The sequence below is a fragment of the Delphinus delphis genome, chromosome 18 (assembly GCF_949987515.2).
Source record: "Delphinus delphis chromosome 18, mDelDel1.2, whole genome shotgun sequence".
Lineage (NCBI taxonomy): Eukaryota > Metazoa > Chordata > Mammalia > Artiodactyla > Delphinidae > Delphinus > Delphinus delphis.
Genome location: NC_082700.1, coordinates 10,711,750 through 10,727,945, shown reverse-complemented (window position 1 = coordinate 10,727,945; position 16,196 = coordinate 10,711,750). Strand labels below are relative to the sequence as shown.

General features: G+C 37.7%; 1 long non-coding RNA gene across 1 annotated transcript in view; it reads left to right on the top strand.

Annotated features, from left to right (window-relative positions):
* LOC132413639 (uncharacterized) overlaps positions 1 to 16,196 on the top strand; it is a 491,922-nt gene that overhangs the window by 208,132 nt on the left and 267,594 nt on the right. Inside the window, exon 3 of the long non-coding RNA XR_009516777.1 lies at positions 6,716 to 6,841. This is a non-coding gene — a long non-coding RNA (uncharacterized lncRNA). The remainder of the gene's footprint in view (positions 1 to 6,715; positions 6,842 to 16,196) is intronic.

Sequence of the window (16,196 nt, the reverse complement as noted above, 5' to 3'; positions counted from 1 at the left end):
TAGTAATGTGGAGTCTGAAGCTCTACGTAGATTCAAATATTCTCTCCATTCATAGTCAGCCTGCCCTTTCTGCTTGTATAGTAACTATGACCCTTTACAATTCTGAGATTCTAGGATTCTCTCATTCTATACTTAGTTTTTATTCTTTAATACTTCCATAAAGTTAACCACTGGTTTTTCTATCAAGTTTGTTCCTTAGAACATACAGATATTTAGTGTATTTACTCCTAACTATTTACAGCTGCATTGTTTATATACATTTGTATACAAATGTGTGTTATGAAGATGATCTTATTGTAACTGATTAGCCTTAGTACATACTCTGCAGCCAGGAGATGGTGCCTCTTTGCGAAGCGTCTCTTTGGAAGACTTCCTGAGAGGCAGTGCATAAGAGGCTAAGAGCATAGGTTTGGGATTAAACAAGATTGCTAAGAGGAATGGAATGTAGGGTTTAAGAGCATGGAGCCTGGAGTCAGACTGCCTGGGTTCAGCCAAATTCAAGCTCCACCAATTATGTGCAGTGTGATCTTGCATATTTCACTTAATTGATTTGTGTCTTAGTTTCCTCAAATATAAATGGGAAATTAATCATAGTATTTATCTTATGGAATTGCTGTGAGAAATGAAAAACCCACATAAAGTATTTAGAGCAATGTTTCTACACACTTAGAATGTAATCAATTGCTGTTTATTTTTGCAATTGTTATTATTGAAAGTTTCACATTCCAGCTTTATCACATCCCAGTATGATCTTGTGTAATGTCTTAACCCTTCAGTTCGTCCCTCTCTAAAATGAGAATTATAAAGACCCAACTCATAGGGTGGGAATTAATGGCATATTATGGAAAGTACTGAGCAGAGAATGTAGAACTCGGAATATGTAAGTGCTCAGTGAGTGTATATACTCATACCTCTAACTTTTTCTGTGGCTCCCTAACTATGAACATGTGGCTTATAGTACTTCTGAGAGTGCTGATCAGTGAGGTTTGAGAGTGAAATTGAATCTGAGCTTTCCAGAGGGAAATGTTCTGCATCAACTTTGAGAAACCAAGATATGGTTTTACTGCAGTTGAGGAGACTCAGAGAAAAACCCCTTCCCACAAGCCAATCGCCCCAGTCTGGCATATAAATCAGAATGCTGTTGAGAACGAGGCAGGCGAGTAGACTGCAGAGAAGGTAAATTCCTTTCTCTCCCGTAGGAAGTTTCACATGGAAAGTCAACGCACCCTTAGACAGTTGTTCAACTGGAATCATCGAAGACAGGGCTCCACAGGGTGTGCTCCAAGTCCTTGAGACCCTTTTAGGCATCTCTGAAGTCAAAACATTTTTATAATAATATTAAGAGGTTATTTGCCTTTTTCACTCTCCATCATGAGTCTACGGTGGAATCTGTGATGATGTCGTCATTCTGACAGCTGATAGGAATGTACAATTAAGTATTTTGCATTTAAACATTTTCTCAGCTTTAATTTCTATTATGGTAAATATCAATAGATACAACTCATATAAAAAAGCTCTTTGGGGTCCTCAATAATTTTTAAAGGTGTAAGAGGGTCCTGAGACCAAACTGTTTGAGAATGTTTAATCCAGGAGAATGGGACCATTTTATTTCTGGAATGGGACCATTCTCTAGCTTATGTCTGGAGGTATTTGATGCTAGAAACTGCCTAGAATACTTACCTGCTTCCCTGAATCTTTGCTTCCCTTTCCCCAGATTCTTATGAAGACCATCCCAGTTCTGTTGACACATTGTTCTACAAATTACAGTACAATTAATTAGATGTCATTTCCTTTGACCACAATCATTTTATGCCTTCCTGAGATTCTACCCTAGTCGATTTGATTGGACTGCAGCCATATTCTGGTGTTCCTGATTGGATTTTGGATACATCCTGTTTCTCTAATCATCACACTTACAATCCACCTCTCGGGGGTGGGGGGTGGGCATTTGGTTTATGTTGCTCAAACATAGTCCCAGAGAGCATCCCAGTCTTTAGAGTTCTAGGCCTTTTTAATGGAGCTTCCACCACTGTACCTACTGTACAAGTCATAAATAGTAAATGCTTAAGAGGAAAAGCAAATGTGGAATTCGTTAAAATTGTTCCAAGTTAAATCTGGTATTTGTTCTTTGCTATCCTGAGTTGATGTAATCATTAAAGTCTGGTAGAATTATTTAGACACATGAAATGTCATCTGGAAAACAAAGCCGTGTTACTATTTATTTGAAGTGCTTATGAAAAGCTGTTAAGGTGAATAATTTGAAGAGCTTGGAAATATTTTAATACTGTATGTGGGAATCATGCAAATTAGTAGGGGCCCGTAGGTCCTGGGTCAAACTGGATAAGGCCCAAAAGAAATCTGATTTTGAACAAGTAAAAATTTTAATAAATCTTAAAAATATCTACATTTATTGACCATAGAAGCTTACTTTTGTTACATGTTTTCTTGCCTCTAACTGTAAATTACAAAGACTAGTAAAATATAACAAGGCTATTGAATTCTGAATTTTACTTGAATTCTGAATTCAAGTTTTTCTGTATATAACATTTAATATTTAATTATACACATGATCATATTTTATACTCAAACTTATTTTGTAGTCTTTTTTGAACATTAGAGTAGAAGTTTGAAGATTTTCTAGTTTCAGCTCTGATTACTAGCTATACAAATACCAATTAAAAAAAATTTAGAAATAATCCCTTTCCCTCATCAGATTGGGTGGGCATCAAATTATTCATAAACAATAACATGTTCTAAAAACCAGTAACCTTCTTAAGGTCTCCCTGGGAGAGCATAGGCTTAGATTTGGGTTTAAACCCTGGTTTTACCTTTTACTGGCTTATTGGCTGTGTGATTTTAGATGTGCTACTCAATCCTTCTGAGCCTCAGCTACTTCACTGGTAATATGAGAATAAAAAACAACCCTGGTAAAACTCCAATTCCCTCTTAAATTTCTCTCAAATAGTTTTGGGGTGCTTACAGAGATGCCAAGTGTACCGCCATGAAACGTTGCTCTTACTTATCTAGGACTCCCCATTTTCCTCCTGCACTTCTCTGCCTAAGGAGGCAACTTCTCCCATGGCTGCAACTGTTGCTGATATATTACTATCTGTTACTGAGTGAAAACTACCTCGACATTTTGTGGATTAAACAACAAACATTTAGTATCTCACAGAGTCTATGGGTCAGGCATTCAGAGATGGCTCAGCTGGATGCTTCTGTCTTTCATGAGGTTGCAGTCAAGATGTTAGGTGGGGGTGCTTCCCTGGTGGCGCAGTGGTTAAGAATCTGCCTGCCAGTGCAGGGGACACAGGTTCAAGCCCTGGTCCGGGAAGATCCCACATGCCACGGAGCAACTAAACCCATGCGCCACAACTACTGAGTCCGAGAGCCACAGCTACTAAGCCTGTGCTCTAGAGCCCTCGAGCCACAACTACTGAAGCCCACACGCCTAGAGCCTGTGCTCCACTAGAAGAGAAGCCACCACAATGAGAAACCCGCACACCGTAAGAAAGAGTAGCTCCTGCTCGCCGCAACTAGAGAAAGCCCACGTGCAGCAACAAAGACCCAACACAGCCAAAAATAAATAAATAAAATAAATAAATTAAAAAAAAAAAAAGATGCTAGGTGGGGCTGCAGTCATCTGAAAGCTTTGAGTGGGGACAGAATGGTCTGCTTCCAGGATGGCTCATGTGTAGCGCTGTTGACAGGAGGCTCAGTTCAAGGTAGGCTGAAGCTGGCTCATACCTACTTTTGAGAGCTAATTGTTAGCATTTAAGAATTTTGCAAGCCAGTTGTAAAACACAGCCATTATTAAAAATTAAACTATATAAACCTTATTTTAAAAATTATATTAAAAGTTAAGGTAATAAATCCTCAAAACTCCTCACTTCCTCCATTTTTCTTTTATTGATACTCTCGTGGTTCTTTATGTCTTTTGCATCTGTATGGAGAGAATACTATATAGGTGTGTCCTATTGCACATCTCAATCTCATTCTGTCTCTGAATTCAGTGACATTATGTTGGTAGCTTGAAATCAGCCATGATGGGAACATTTATATTATGGATATCAGCAAACACTACAAATCAGAACTTGATTTATTGTATTATTGATTGTTTAGAAAGTATAAATGGTGTCCTACACATCCTTTATAATGGTAAAATTATATATATATATAATATGCATACATATATATATATAAAATACAGGAGTCAGGGAACATTGGGGACCACTTTGGAGGCTGACAACTAGTCTACCTTTTAGCTACTGATGATTCATATCTCTTCCTTATGCAGAATGCACTCACACCCCTCACAAGACCCCCCAGAATCTCAACCCAGTACAACTTCAGATTGAAGTCCAAAATCCCATCATCTAAATCAGGCCCAGATACAGATGCACCTCCTCAGGTATAGTTTTTTAAGTATAACTCCTTGAGTACAGTTGCACTTAATCTGAACAATTGTGAACCTAGAGAGAGACATTATTTCCCTCTAACACACCCAACAGACAATGGTGGGATAGGCATATGGTAACTGCTATAAACACTTCTATGTAAAAATGTGGAAAACAGGAGGCACACAAGTACCAGCGGTCTGAAATCTAACTGGGCATATTTTGGAAGCTGCTAGATTAGGATGTAGTTGTACTCTTCTGTGGTTCATGGATCTGCCCTTGAGGCTCTAGTTTCTACTCTCTGACTCACTCATCCTTTTCCATGAAAGGTAACCCAGGGTTGCAGCTGTGTACCTTTCAAGCCTATTCCCTGCAAGTTGAATTTTGAGAGACCAAAACCACCTTCTTTTTCATTTTGTGCTGTTTCTGTCTCATTCAGTCCAAGCTAGTGGTGTTTCTGTCCAAATAATTGTCTTAAAAACTTTGTGTGCTCCTCATTAGACAGAAACCATATCTGCAAATCTTTCTGAGATAAGTCCTTCTCTAACTTGGGCTTCTGCTGAGATTGCTGAGGAAATTCACGCTAAAGTTTCTTAGAAGCCCTATTGTGTGACTGAACGGTTCTCTGAGGCACCATATCAAATCTGTATGAGACCATATTTTCCTGGAAACGTCTTGGACTTCATCTTCGCCTGAAAGCCATTTCTTAATTATAACATGTTTGTTAGTCATCTGGAGAGGCTGGGGATTTTTAAAACCAGAAGGTCCTTGTTCCTTTTTAAGTCTTTCCTTTAGCTTATCTCTCTCTGCTTGCATTTTACTGTAAGCAGCAAGGAGCATCTAAGCAGCACCTTAAACACCTGCATTGAAATCTTCTTAACTAGGTCATCCCATTTTACATGGTACGTTTTTCTGCTTTCCACATAACTGCAGGATAGCAGCATCTGTTTTCCTCCAATTTCCAGTGACTCTTCCGCACATCTCCTTTCAGCCCCAACTCATACCTTCCTCAAAGGCATTCTGGCTTCTGCTGTCTGTTCACTGCACATGAGGCTCCCTCCAATACCCTCCCCAGAGTCTTTGGCGCTTCTGCACACTGCCTTTTCCAAAGCCATTTCCATACTTTTAGTTATTTGTTACTCTGATGCTCCACTTCCAAGTACCAAAGTACCAAAATCAATAATACTGTCTATTGCTATGTAATAAATTACTCCAAAACTTAGTAGCTTAAATTAATAAACATCATTTCATCATTTTTGTGGGTCAGGAATTCAGAGCAGCTAGGCTGGGTAATTCTGGCTTGAGGTCACTAATGAGGCTGAAGTTAAATTTTTGGCTTGGGATGAAGTCAACTGAGGGCTTGACTGGGGCTGGAAGATCTGCTTCCAAGATGGCTCACTTACAAGATTGTTGGCAGGAAGCCTCAATCTGTCACTGGCTTTTTGGCAGGAGCTCTTAGTTCCTCATCACATATCCTATCCATAGGGCTGTTTGAGTGTTCATGGTTTGAGTGTTCATTTGTTCTTACAGAGCAAATGATCCAAGGGAGAAGAAAAAAAATTAGAGCTGCAGTGTCTTTTATGACCTATCCTGAGAAGTCAAACACTGACATTTCCACAATGTTTTACTGGTTTCACAGATTAATTGTATTCAGTCAACATGGGAGGGGATTGTACATGGGCACAGATACCAGGAGGCAGAGAGCTTGGTGGGAGGTATCTTGGAGGATGACTGTTACAGATACCAAATTCAGCACCTATGCCACAGATGTTCCCTGAAGATGTCTTGCCACTGAGACTTCCTGTATTGACCAGAACTGTATGTAGGTGCTGCTCTTGGTACCTGGGCTAAAGCTGAGAATTCCTGAAGTTGAGACTGCTGATATCTCTTAGACAACACAACGTATATAAAGCACTCAGCACACTGCCTAGAGCCAAATAAGCACCAAAAAATAATATTTTTCTTGTCATTCTTATTTTATAGAAGATTCTGGATCAATTTCTGGCCCAGAAATGCAGATGGTACCTTCTGGTACAAATATGGAGGACAATCTTGCCCTCTCCATGCCAATTGTAGTTAAAAAAAACAAAAAACAAAAAATCAAAACACAAAAAACCAGAATTTTTGCTTCTACTTTACCCCGTCATAGTCCTTTGACTGAGTCCTTGGGGAGTGGGGCCTGTGGACTATAAGAATGATGGACACTGTACTTCCCTTCAGTCCAATGACTGGCCTCTTATCTTTGAGTCAAATTTTGGCCTCTCCCACTTCCTTTCCATTTCCCCTAAAAATTAATTGTGGTTAACTCTCATTTGCAGCCCGAGTCTCCTGGAGGCTTCCCTGTAACTCCAGGCTTGCTGGTACATGCCTGAATCACATTTGTGCTTGGGCTGGGCCGTTTCCTGCTATCAACACCAGAAGCAACTAGAAAACCAGCGGTCAAGGTAAAAGCTAAGCTTAGGATAGAACATTCTTAGTTGACTGAACAAGCAATGTACGTTCTCAAGCTAGGAGGCTGGTTCCTTTTTTTCTCATCTTTAGCTCACTTCTGAGTAATCATAACTAACCCCAAAACATAAATAATACCATTGTTGGATATCATTTTTTGATCACATTTGTTTGAGGCAAAAGGTATTGCCTTGAAATAGACTCTTCTGTTTGATTTCTGATGAAAATTAGAATGAGAACCAGGGAAGTATGGAATTGTTTGAAGAGTTTGATGCTTGACATTAAAAAAATATCTCTTTCTCAAAGCAGTTGTTCAATCAAGGTAAAGTGTGCTGCTCAGTGCATTACTTACAAGACAGTTGAGGTGCATCTTTTTGGAATTGTCTTGCCATGTGTCTGTCCCCACCACTGAATACTCCAGCGATTCTGTTTTCTGAACACTTTGTGGAGCCCCACGTGTAGGCACGATAGGACCCTCTGAACTAGAATCATCCCACAGGAAACAGATGGACAATAGCATTTTAAAAATAGTAATAGTGACCACATAGAAATAGATTACGAAGATAAAGGCCACAGTATATTAAATACTAAAATAATGAATTATTTCATAAAGCAACCTAGAATAGTTTAAAATGGGATAATATGAGAGGAAATTAATTGTTAGGATGAAAATTGACACTGACAGGGACTGCAATTTATGATTTGGCCTCATAATTTTAGGTGATTTGAGTCAGATAAACCAGGGGTTTATCAACAATTTATACAGTCTCTTTGGAGGCAGTATGTGAGGTGGACTGGGGCACAAGGCCTTGAAGAAGTACGAGGGGGAGTGGGTGAATAGGAGATTTTTAGGAAAAGTCTGGGAGAAACCATGAGCCTAAAAAACAGGAGGGTCTGGGGGTGTATGATGAAGATATAGAGGGAAAAGAAAAGCTGGACAGAAACAGGTATATAGAAGCTGAATCCGAAGGCAGGCAGGAATGGTAAGTGGTGGTGATTGCCTTATTTGGCTAGTTGGTCCCTGTAGATTCATTTGTTCATTCATTCATTCATTCATCCACTGACTCACTCCTTCATTGGTTCTTGCCAAACTTTTCCTGCACAGCTACTGTGTGTCAGATACTGTGCAAGCTCTGCAGAACCAGTCCCACTATTTCAGGTTTTAGGTTTTAGCTCCACGCTGGCTAACATCTGTCAAGCCTAGTTCAAGGCATTGCTCATTCATACAATCAATACCTTATATACCAAATATAACATCCCATAGCCATCCCCCAGCAGGCTAGTGTGTGTGCTTTAGAATTTCAAGTCACAGTAGAGAGAGAGAGCAAGAGAGCGCTTCAGATCCATTCCTTTAAAAGTCAGGCTTCAGATAGTCCAGCCTATTTCATATGTCAAAGGCAAAAGGATGTGTGAAGCCAAATAAAAAGAGGAGAGAGCTGTGAAAACATTACCTGGGCGGGAGGAGGGGGGTATGTTAAACCAGCTGTAGTAGAAAAAGCGGTGCTGATCTTTGCTCTTGAAGAGGTCACAGCTGATTTTCAGCCTGTGTCTCTGAGATGATTTTCACTGCTGACGCTGTTGCAGATTCTCTGTCAAGAAGGCAGATGGCTCGCTGGAATGTATTTCGCCTTCACCGTCTCTGCGCACTAGCATTAGCAATCTGTGGGTGTGCCTCCTACTTCTGCTTTTCTCACCCTAGAGGTGTGCAGTAGCAGGTGCTCCCAAACTGTTGTTCTTTCTTGGCTTAGTCTTTGCAATATGTGACTTTATTAAATACCATATAAAAAGGCAGTAGGGAGGCAGAATCAAAGTCATAATTTGGCATAGCCATTATATTAAAGCAGTCATGAATCTTGGTTAAATATTTTACAAAAGTAAAAGGAAATATGAGAACAATTCAAACCCACCAGACCTCATTCTCTTTAGGAGGGAGCGGCAGGCCTGGTGATGGAGGGAGCCTGCAGTCAGAAACAGCCCTGATGTCTCACACCTTGTCACACCTAGGCTGTGTGGGACTGTGAGCTGCAGCCCTTGGAAGTTATCATTGTTATAGAATGATAGCATGGAAATGAAAAAGAAAAACCATTTAAAATGTATTGCAGCTAATGTTCTTTGGGTTTCTGTTTTAGTATTGTTATACTGCTGAAGTGCATGGAAAAGTTTCCCTATCTTGAGTGTCAGTTTTGCTATGAAGTTAATTATCTTTTAATTGACACCTTAATAGTATTTAACAAGCCTTAAAGGGCTGTCCAGGATGCGGAAAGCACAGCTTGTAACTATTCTGCAATTCGGATTATCTAACCACCCACACTTTATAACCATACCCTTATTTAATCACACTTTTCATTTTCAGAAAGGTGCTTAATTTGAACTCAAGCAGCCGAAACAGTTTATTTTAGATAAAGCTTGCTCTCTTTCCTTTTGTTTTTAATTACCTCGTTGAACATTATGCAAGTTAGTGTATCTAAAACAGTATTGGTCTGTATGTGTATAAGAAAAAGTGATTATCTCTAAACTTGAAGGAATTGAGCAATTGAGAGTCATTGCTGTGCATTTAATTATATTTTACATTAATGAGTAAAATAAACTGTGAAGGTTTCTATACAAATCTCACATTAATTATTTGATAAGGTTGAGGAAAGCTTGACCCATCTGAGAATTTGAGTCAAATGTCTGCCCAGAGTGATTATACTAAAAAGAGAAGAAAAAAAAAAAAATCCCAACATTTTAGGATGTAAGGCTTGGAGGGCTTCAAGGTTGCTTAATTTTGCTCTTTTTCTCAGATAGAAATGTACCTTAGGCAACGACAACTTGTTTTTGGTAATTTTTCTGCATTGGTTTTCTATGATTAAGTGTTATTCTCCAGCTATTTCAGCTAATTATCATTGTCTCCCCAAAGGCTGATGAAACAAGAAATCAGAGCAGAATTAGGCTAATTTTACTCCATGCTTATTAGTCATCCACATGCATGTGTTACTGTGCTAAGTACTGTATCAGGCAAGTTAAACAGCTATTATCCCTGCCTTCCACCCGGTCCCTTCTGAAAATTTACCAGGACAGCCTGCCAAAGCGTAGGAGAGTGTAAGTAGCCGTACAACCCATTTCTATGTAGCCTGTGGAGGAAGAGTCAAGGTGTGAAGAGAACGTAGCTCACAAGCTTGAGGAAATATTGACACTATTCATCTCTTTGAGTCATCTCCCCTTTGAGTCATCTCATCTTTGTGTGGAAGCATAAGTTGGTACACTAGCTGTTTGGAAGGAGGTGGACCGAGAGAATTGTCCCTGCTGTCATTTCATCTGCAGCAAGATCATCCACATTTCAGCCTGTCATCTCTGGGCTCCTGTCTGAGCTCTGATGTTTATTTCAGGTAGCATGCATCCTCTCTTCTCTTTCTTTGTGGTGTCTTTTCTGTGTATTGAGGAATGATGAAAATACTGGTCAGAGGGAATAACTAACTTTGTTGTTTTCATTGTGCGTGGTGCCTGTTGTTGCCTTGTATGTGGTTAGTCATCTGAAATTCACACTCCTCAGAGCAAACACGTTTAGAATACGAAAAAAGAATGACAGGCCTATATTTTGTTTAATTACTTTTTGAAGTGTTTACATCGGTAAATTTAATTATCTTCCCAGCCCCAAATATAGTAATTATGGGTATCAAACATCCTGAATGGAAAGAGCTATGTAATGACCTAAGTAAAAATTTCTGAAATGATCCACAGCTCTTCCAGTAGATCAGTGGATCCTTCCCTCAGAGATTTGAATTTAATTGGCTTGGGGTGAGGGTCAGCCATCATTAGGTTTTTAAAACTCCCATGGGGATTCTGATGCAGAGCCAGGTTGAGAGCTACTTTAGCAGAGTAAGTAGATCGGACTTTCAGTATACAGAGGATTAGGACCAATAAATACATTTTCTGTTACACTGATTAGTAGGAGAAGCCTGAGAAAGATTTGCTAAACTAATTAGAATTTTTAAAATTCCAATAAAATTGTTATGTAATAAACCCTTTTCGCTACTAAATTGATTATCTGCTGTATAAGTATTTGTTTTTTTTATACTTAAAAGATTGTAGCAAAATTAAAGGAATTCAACATAAAAATTTAAATTGTTTTATAATTATATCACCTGAAGAAGTCAAGCCTTTTTCTTTACTCCTGGTGCCCTTATGTAGATATCATATAGGAACTACAGTTATGTGTTCACTTTGCTGCTTACATCAAAAGAAAAGCATTTTATTTTCCTTATCAGTAAACTAATTGCATTCTATTGTAGTTATTTCTTTACATATCCATTTCCTCCAACAGACTTTCAAAGCTCCATGAGACTAAAAAACAACATTTTCTTGCTCACTTATTTTCGCAGGGCCTAGCACAATCCTGGCTCTTATAGTGGATAATATTTGTTAAATGAACTAGTGTTCCTACATATTATTCATAATAAATGAGTTAAGGCAATTAAATTGCTCAGAATAGGGCCTAGAACATAATAAATTATTCATCATAATGAATTATAATTCTGCACAATATTCTATAAAGTATGATTTCTTGAACATTTCTTTGTTTTTGTATATTTGGGGTCTTCCCAATTTTTCCAACATTGTAAAGCAGATTAGATGATTATTTTCAAGCATATAGCTTATTTCCTCCTTCTGGTTGTTTTCTAGAATAACTTTTTCAGAAAGGGAGTAACTAGATCAATGAATAGATAATTTTTATAATTTTTGAAAATGGTTGCCATGTTACTTTTAAAAATACTTATTATGGAAAATATATGCAAAGTAAATGGAACTGGATAATGAGCCCCTATGTATCTATCATTCAACATCAACAACTTTCAACTTTCTACTATTCCTGTTTCATCTATGCCTCACCCTAGTCCCCCATTGAAAGCTACACTCCAGTTTGTTTATCCAGTCACCTTTTGATGGACGTTTGAACTACTTCCAATTTGGCTGTTATGAGTAAAACTACTGTAATCATTCATGTAAAATTTTTCATTTTGACAATATGTTTTCAATTTTCTGATGTGGAATTTTGAGTTGTATGGTTAAGTGTAATTTTAGGCTTATAAAGAACTATAAAATCTTTTCTAAAGTTGTTAAACTATTTTAGATTCTCATCCACAATGCATGAGAGTTCCAGCTGCTCCATATCCTCATCAACACTTTTAGTTGTCAGACATTTTCAGTATTAGTCAGTCTAGTGATATTTCATGGTTTAATTTGCAACTCTGATGACGATGATGTTGAATATCTTTTCATGTTCTTATCGGCCATTCATATATCTTTTTTGTGAAGTAATTGTTCAGATCTTTTGCCTAGTATCTTACTGGATTTTTGGCCTTTGTATCATAAAGTTTGTTAAATAGTCTGGATGTAAGTCCTCTGTTGGAAATATGTATTGAGAATATCTTCTCCTGGTCTTGGGCCTCCTTGTCATTTTATTAACAATGTCTTCTGAAGATCAGAAGTTTTTAATTTTGATAAGATCCAATTTACCAAAATTTTTTGTGCTTTATATTTTTGTGTCCTAAGAAGTTTTGTGATGCAAAAGTTGCATGAATTTTCTCCTGTATTTTCTTGTAGAAGTTTTATAGTTTGGGGATTTATGTTTAAGTTTAGAACCTTTTGGAAATAATTTTTATGTTGTGAGTAAGCATTGGTGTTCTTTTTTTAACGTAAATATCTAGTTATCCCATTATTTATTGAAAAGATTATTCATCCCCCTTGGCACCTTTGTTGAAAATCCACTCACCTACAATAAATCTTTTAGTTTAATATCGTTCAGAGCCGTTCTCCTTCTCTAGTTAAAGCTGAAATTATATAGAAATTAGTACTAGAAGTGGTTCTAGAGGAACAGAACCTTAGAAAGTGTGGGGAGGTCTCTATAACGGTTCTGGGTTATCTAAAATTGATTAGATTTAAAAGCAATAATGACCTTATTTCCATTAGTAAGGGGAGGGGACACAGGTATGGCATGTAGGGCAAAACAGTTACTTAAATTACTCCCTCTTGTAAGCAAATGCTTACAGAAAGAAAGTAAAATTTTGAGTGACAATGTATTTGTCGTCATAGAGTATTTTATTATGAATAAAGAGTTTACTAGGTTTGACTGGTTGATTCTATGTTCACTCACTAGTGAATTTGACACTTTTTCAGAACGAAAATTATGAGCCCAGAGATTTAAATTGAAGATGAAGACTAGTCACCAGAAATATTATGATTTCCCTAAAAGAAATCCTTATCTTATATGTCACAGATTTCTGAAAAACAGATCCAGAGACTAATTCAGTGGGTGACAAAATTACAATTTACCTGTAGGTGGCGATGGGCAATGTCATGACTGGTGACCAGCATAAACAATTTTATATGGCATACACTTCCTTCCAAAGGAAATGAAAATGGTAATTCTTACTGATGTAGCTAGTGAGACGCCATTTGCAGGATTCCTGTGTAATTTTTAACCACTGTGTTTGACAATAAGATTTGGAGACCATTTTATCTGCAGTAAACCTTGAAAATATTTGCATCCATAAATTACAAAGAAGATAAAGTCTGAGGTGAAGGGGAAAGTATGTGCCATTAATGGACCTTAGGCAATATGATGAACAGCTCAGCTTACTATATTGAGGATGTGACCCATACAGGGCTGTCTTGGACACAGAATGCAAAAACATAAGTGACAAACCAAGTAAGTTGAATAAATGGATTTTGATGATAAAGTTCAATCTGAGGCCTATATTGAAAATATTTAATGGTTCTAAGTAGTATTAAAAAATGAGCAAGTGTGCTTTCTAATGGAAAAGACATGGCGTGTGTTGGTGGCAGACTAACCTTGATTTGGATCTTGCCTCCAACACTTATTAGCTGTGTAAACTTTGACAAGGTACTTAGATCCTTCACTGTAGAAATGGAAATAAACCTTCCTTGCAAGGTTTTTAAAGAAGATTAAATGAGGTAAAGTCTAAAGCTGGAGATGGTAGGTGCCGTAAAATTTTCTCTCCCCAAACTATTGATCAATTTTCATCCTAGGTATTATTTCAGGCAATTAGGGGGAAAATTTGCACTTTTAGGCTAATCAAATTAACCAGTGTTTCTCAAACCTTAGCATGCATTTGATTTACCTGGGATCTTGTTAAAATGTAGATTGTGCTTCAGGAGGTCTGAGGAAGGGCCTGAGATACTTCATTTTTAACACAATCCCAGGCAATGTCAACACTGCATTCTGCAGACCTCTGTTGAGTAGCAAAGAGCCAAATCATAGTAACTGCTTTTGTGACACAGTGATAGTTTCCTGGTGTAAAAATTAATAAACAGAAGCCCTATTTAAAATGAAGTCGGAGTCGGGAAGCCATAAGGGGAAGCTCTCATGAACTACCACTAGGGGTCAACAGAAGACCCAACAGGAAGAGAGCTACCTTTGCATCTCCAACAGGAAGGAGGTTTACTCAGCAGCACTTCACTACTCAGCAGGAGGAATGAAAAATTCCTCCTTGCCCAGCAACAGCCCAGCCAATGAGAGACTGTCACAACTCAGCCAATGAAAAGCCACTACACTTTGAACTCCCAGTTTCCTCCAATGGACTTCTTGTTTATAATAGACCCTCCCAACTCCACTTATCCTCTATAAAAGAAGGCTCCCCTCCTTTCTCCAGACTTGTCTGTGATTTGCCATAGATTGCATTTCCTGAATTGCTAGACTTTGCTGTTCCCTAATCCGTTTTGCTGGTAAAATAAGTGGCTGTTTTATTGTTTTAAATCAACATTGGGTAAGGACTTGATGCTGCAGGAATGGGCTGGCTTTCAGGTCAGATCAGATCTTAGAGTACTCTGTTTGACTATTTGACTGTTATATTGATCTCTATATAATATCCTGTGGTTTGGGTGAAATGATGAGTTCTTGATTGAATGGGCCAGAAATTCACCCAAAGTATAAACAGACACTTACGTGTAAACACAATCTTAACTCTCGTTACAAAATTGAAACAAAGAAACAAGTTTGTGATATTCTCTGTCACTAAAATCTACTTTACCTGGCTTAATTTTTTTTAAAATAAAGAATTATGTATGCGGGTGAGGTTCTTTTGTTTTTTTGTCTTATCCTTTGATAGTGATGCAATCAAGACATTTAGAAAGTACAGAGACCCAGTTTTAGTTGAGACTCTTAGTAATTTTGAATTGCAATCTTTTTATTTTTTCAAGGGCTGAGTTGCAGAACATTGGTTATACCAACTAATTTCATGGTTCATGATTGAACATAAGGCTTTAATTCAATTGTGGACATTTAAAAGATATTTTAAACAGCAAGCACAGTGCAAATTCTTAATATTCAGCCAGAAATGAGGCATTGTTGTTTATAACAACAGCAAAAAGATTTGCAATCACCTAGTCATTAAGTTTTTAAAAAAATCTATCACACTGGAGGAGAAGACTTAATTTATGCAATGTAGGAAGAAAAAATATTACTGTGAATTGAATTTTAGAGGGCAGAGATTACTGAGAGGAAACCAGCACCCTTACTGTGAAAAAATCATCTTAAAACTACGAGAGGCAAGCAAACTCTATAAATATGAATGGACTGATGATTTCATGAATCTTTATAATTTTTATTTATAATCTTTTAAGCTTTCATCTTCTAGCTAACTTCTGGCTACATTTTGTCCTGGAAGAAAACATTTAAAAGTAAAAGTGATATTTAAAAAGATGGCTAAGGACCAATTTCCAAATGTATTCAGCAAAAGAAAAATGTTAAACCTTAAACCTCCTAGCTCTGGGGTTCCGGCTGCCTAACAAAGCACGCATATCTAAGCAGAGGGTATGAACTGTAGTCACGTGGTTTTTCTGCAATCTACTTGACCTCAGACATCCAGGTGGAAACTGAAACACTCCACCACTCAGCTTTTTCTAAATAATAGATATGAAGCTTCTTGTAGGTAACAGACTTTAGAAGGCCAAAATTTTTTAGTTCTCTTGTGGAGGTCATAATGTCAACTTAACTTTCAATTTACCTTAAAACAATTCTAGCTTTAAAGAAGGAAATAATGTTAAAGCTTTTGGCTTTGAAAGGAAGGCTTCAAATAACCCACCAACAGAAAAGTATTTTGCTTTTTGTAATTAAAAAATGAAGCCTAATAAAAATGGAGCTTTAATCCTTTTTGTAAATAAAGGTTATAGGTTACATGACTCCAGTTTTGAATTCCTAATGCAGTTTTTCACTGTGTCTACAGTACTGTATAAGAGCCAAGCAGCATTCAGTTCATTCAGTTCCTAGCCCTCCTGTCATGGAAAGCATAGTGCGAGGCATATCTGAATACCTGGTTCCAGGCCTAGATTGGTTATCGGACCTTGGATATA